Source organism: Chiloscyllium plagiosum, chromosome 17, assembly GCF_004010195.1.
Source record: "Chiloscyllium plagiosum isolate BGI_BamShark_2017 chromosome 17, ASM401019v2, whole genome shotgun sequence".
Taxonomy (NCBI): Eukaryota; Metazoa; Chordata; class Chondrichthyes; order Orectolobiformes; family Hemiscylliidae; genus Chiloscyllium; species Chiloscyllium plagiosum.
Window position 1 is genome coordinate 43,945,325 of NC_057726.1, and position 4,650 is coordinate 43,949,974.

At 39.5% G+C, this 4,650-nt stretch overlaps 1 long non-coding RNA gene across 1 annotated transcript in view; it reads left to right on the forward strand.

The window, feature by feature from the left end:
* The first annotated feature begins 692 nt into the window (after positions 1-692).
* Positions 693-4,650, forward strand: part of LOC122558421 — a 7,773-nt gene continuing 3,815 nt past the window's right edge. The window contains exon 1 of the long non-coding RNA XR_006314127.1: positions 693-727. This is a non-coding gene — a long non-coding RNA (uncharacterized LOC122558421). The remainder of the gene's footprint in view (positions 728-4,650) is intronic.

The window sequence follows — 4,650 nt, forward strand, 5'->3', positions numbered from 1 at the left end:
GTCTCTATTTTCTGCATCATCTTCCTCTCTTTCATTATCATGGAGCTCTGCTACTTTTCTTCCAAATATATTCAAATTATTGCTTCTTTGAAAGCAGGCTATGTTCTATTACAGCTTTGCCTGCCAATCTTTGATTCTTATTTGTTTACAAATTGTCCACTTCCAATCAGATATTTTTCCTGTAGATTGCTCATTTTTCTTTCTAGCTAATGGTACCATAATTTCAATTTTCTAAAACTTTCTTTACTGACACTTGCTCCAATTCATTCCCTTAGACTGGACTGGAAACATACTGATCAATAGAATTCTCATGAACTCACTTCCAAATGACTTCATCCTCCCTCCTGTTTGTGTCCTTGCTGTCCCAATCTCTATTGGGATGTATAAGTCTCCCATTTTCACCACTCTATAACTTTGCAGTTCACTGTTTTTTTTTATCTGTCCTAGTAATTGTCTATAGCTTACACACAATAGTGCAAAATAGCCTCTTTTCTTTCTTAATGTAATCCAAATTAATTCTGATCTTGACCCTTCCAGACATCCTGTCTTAGTGATTTTCGAGAAGATTTGTAGCTCAGGTTGATAAGCCTGTAAGTTAGTTCGCTGAGCTTAAATATTTGTTTTCAGACATTCCGTCACCATACTAGCTAACATGATCAGTGAGAGTCTCTGGTGAAGCACTGGTGGTATGTCCTGCCTCTTTATTTATAGGTCTTGGTTTCTTAAGGTGGGTGATGTCGTTTCCGGTCTTTCTTTTCAAGGGAATTTTGATAGGGTCTAAATCGATGTGTTTATTAATGGAGTTCTGGTTAGATTGCCATGCCTCTAAGAATTCTCGTCAATGTCTTTGTTTCGTCTGTCCGAGGATGTGTGTGTTGTCATAGTCAAAGTGGTGTCCTTCTTTGTCTGTATGTATAGAAATTAGTGATAGTGTGTTATGGTGGTCGGTTGATGTTCATGTATCCTGGTGGCACGTTTCCTGCTAGTTTGTCCAATGTAGTGTTTTTTACAGTTCTTGCATGGTATCTTGTGAATGACGTTAGTTTTGCTGGTGGTATCTAATGGATCATTTAGGTTCATTAGTTGCTGTTTAGGTGTGTTGGTAGGTTTGTGGGCTACCATGATGCCAAGGGATCCGAGTAGACTGGAAGTCATTTTTGATATGTCTTTGATGAAAGGCAATGTGGCTATAGATTTTGGTTGCATTGTGTCTGCTGTCTCTTTGGTACCCTGTAATCAATTTTGGCACCTCTTATTTCACTCCAAAGCAAAATTATACCCATTATGAGCTGTGAATGTAAAACACAACTCAAATATTTGACATGATTTGGAGATGCTGGTATTGGACTGGGTGTACAAAGTTAAAAATCACACAACACCAGGTTATAGTCCAACCGGTTTAATTGGAAGCACACTCGCTTTCAGAGCGACACTCCTTCATCAGGTGGTGAGCATCGCTCTGAAAGCTAGTGTGCTTCCAATTAAACCGGTTGGACTATAACCTGGTGTTGTGTGCTTTTCAACTATTTGACATAACTGTTCAGATTCATTTTAGTTAGTTATCAAGTAAAGTAACTTAATATTTAAAAACAACTTAGTGCCCGGTGTTTCTCTGATATTTCAACTAACTAATCAAAAAAACTTCACCTGTCAACATTAACCATTAGATTCCCTTTGATGACCATGAATATAATGAGAATATAAACTAATAATAGCTTGTCTTACTGTATAGAAGCTTTAGTCATGGGTATTTCCAGAAACTTACTTCAAATCAGATTTAAGAAATGCCAGTAGGTTTTAAGTATTAAGGTTTAAGTCAACTTAATACTGGATTGACAAGGTGACACAACATATTGCAAAGCATCGACGTGAATGCATGAACAAGAACAAAAGCAAATCTGGTGTCTAAGTTGAGAGCTTTTAAGAGGGTGTCATCATTTCTTTACATAAAATCAATGTTTCACAGAAGCCAGGTGCAGGGCAGCTTAAATGGTGAAAGTACGTCATGTGTCATGCGACATTCCAAAATCATTAACGTGAACAGGTTCAGAATCAACTCCGTACCACTGAGGAGGTGAGATAATGATAGACTTCAACAGGTGCACAACCAATCAGCAGTGGTAACAATCTGGTGTCTTAAAAAATGCATTTTTCTTCAAATGTAACAGTGCAATATGACACAAGGCAGTGTTCTGCACCAGGTGATAATCAAAAGACAAGTTAATTTGATGTAACATAAGACCACAAAAAAATCAATGTGTTCGACAGAGTCTCAGTTTTATATTAACTAAATATTCTGTCATATGTTTCTGTAATTTAGCATTCTCAGAATTCTAACTTAAGCAAACCTATCACTGCCAAGAAAGAATTCACAAGATAACAAGTTAAACAAGGAAACAAATATCGTTTATTAAGCCAGGCCAAACTGCTGCCTATAATACAGATATATAATACTGCTGAATTACTTTGTATTAGATTTTGCATTAAGGTGATAAAATGGTTTATCTGCTGTCACACAGGCATATCCTGTGTCATATACATTAAGGAGATCACACTTAGTTGGCATATCCTGAGAAGATAGAAATATCACAAACATAATGACAAGTTAAGATTTTTAGTCATAATAACCTGGCACATAATCCTATTTCAAGTATATTTTTTATGCCCTGAATACAAACACACAAGATTAATTTGTAAAAAAATCCAAGAGGGTGTTTGTAAATAATTGCTTGCTAATAGAATAGAAATTTAACAACTTGTTGATTCTGTGCGCATAAGAGTTTCTGTTCAATAGATATTTCTAAAGTTGCCTTTTGCTGAACTGCTCAGGAGATAGGTGACTAGGACTTTCAAATAAAAGTCACAATGAAACACTGATAGTGAACTGAGAAACTGGAGACATGAAAAAGTTAGTCAGCCAGTAACTCACGCCTTTTGTTATTACAGTAATGGGAGATAAACTTCTGATCCTTCCTTTCTTCAAAACAACCCCCTCCCCCCTGCCTAATCCAAATCCCTTGGGACAGGGATACTTCTTTCTTTGAAGTCAATTTAAATGATGACATGAACATTTCCCACGCTCAAAAAGTAGTTACAGGTTTTCTGAAGGAAAGCTGTTAATACACAATTGCACACATTCTTAAAATAAAATTTAAGAATGTCTCATGTTACTACAATTATTCTCCCATTAGAGGACCTTTTAGATCCATAAATGAGACTAAACTGACATGCTCTTGACCTCTCTTAGTGAGACTACATGCTGCTGATATCATTGCAATGGACAGAATCTTGTAAGGTTCTGGATTAGTGGTGTTGGAAGAGCACAGAAGTTCAGGCAGCATCCAAGTAGCTTCGAAATCGATGTTTCGGGCAAAAGCCCTTCATCAGATTCCTGATGAAGGGCTTTTGCCCGAAACGTCGATTTCGAAGCTCCTTGGATGCTGCCTGAACTGCTGTGCTCTTCCAACACCACTAATCCAGTATCGGGTTTCCAGCATCTGCAGTCATTGTTTTTACCTAGAATCTTGTAAGGGTCTCACTGATGTGGTCTATGAGGAGGTATGTGGCCAAAGCTGGATGAGAAGACCATTGAGGTCTATCTCAATGTCATGAGCATCACATTGCATCTTTTGCTAAGTGTTATGGTGAGTTTCTCATAGGCAAAGGTGAGTTGTCATTGTAGGGGGATTATAAACTATTAACCAAGTTATTATCACGGTAACTCACCTCATTAATATTCAGCTTCCAATCTTACCAAATATGAAAAACAGGCTAGAATTCTCCACATTGAAATCAGAGGGAAATGTGGCAATGTTAACTCGCTGCTTGCTTCAAATGGCCTCCGCATTGGGCACCAAGCAGCAATACCTTTAGGCACATCTCCTGCATGCCAGCCGCACGTCCATTGACATTGTATCTACCATGTGACAGCTTAGATTACTTACAGTGTGGAAACAGGCCCTTCAGCCCAACAAGTCCACACCAACCCTCCGAAGAGTAACCCACCCTCCTACATTTGTCCCTTTACCTAACACTACGGGCAATTTAGCATGACCAATTCAACTAACCTGCATATTTTTGGACTGTGGGAGAAAACCAGAGCACCTGGAGGAAACCCATGCAGACACGGGGAAAATGTGCAAACTCCACACAGACAGCTGCCTGAGGTGGGAATTGAACCCGGGTCTCTGGCGCTGAGAGGCAGCAGTGCTAACCACTGTACCACCATGCCTCCCTCTTCTAAGAACCTTCGAATCCCCTCTCCAGTCCACTTAGACAAAGCTTCTGCAGTTGAATACTGCACCTTGGGTTGTACCGTCAAGTCATTGTAATGCTTCAGGAAGGAGACGCACAACCAGCATACAGATTAAACCAGGCTGCATCTTGGATTCTTTGCTTGCTGTCACAGCAGTCACTGTCTCTCATCTCCACCTTGATGCACACAGCATTGCTGACTTGCAATGCCTTGTTTTTTTTACACTTTGCCCCTCAGCCAGAGAGGAGAAAGTGAGGATTGCAGATGCTGGAGACCAGGGTTGAAAAATGTGCTGGAAAAACACAGCAGGTCAGGCAGCATCCGAGGAGCAGGAGAATCAATGTTTCGGGCATAAGCCCTTCTTCAGGAATGAGGCTGGTGTGCCAAGCGGGCTG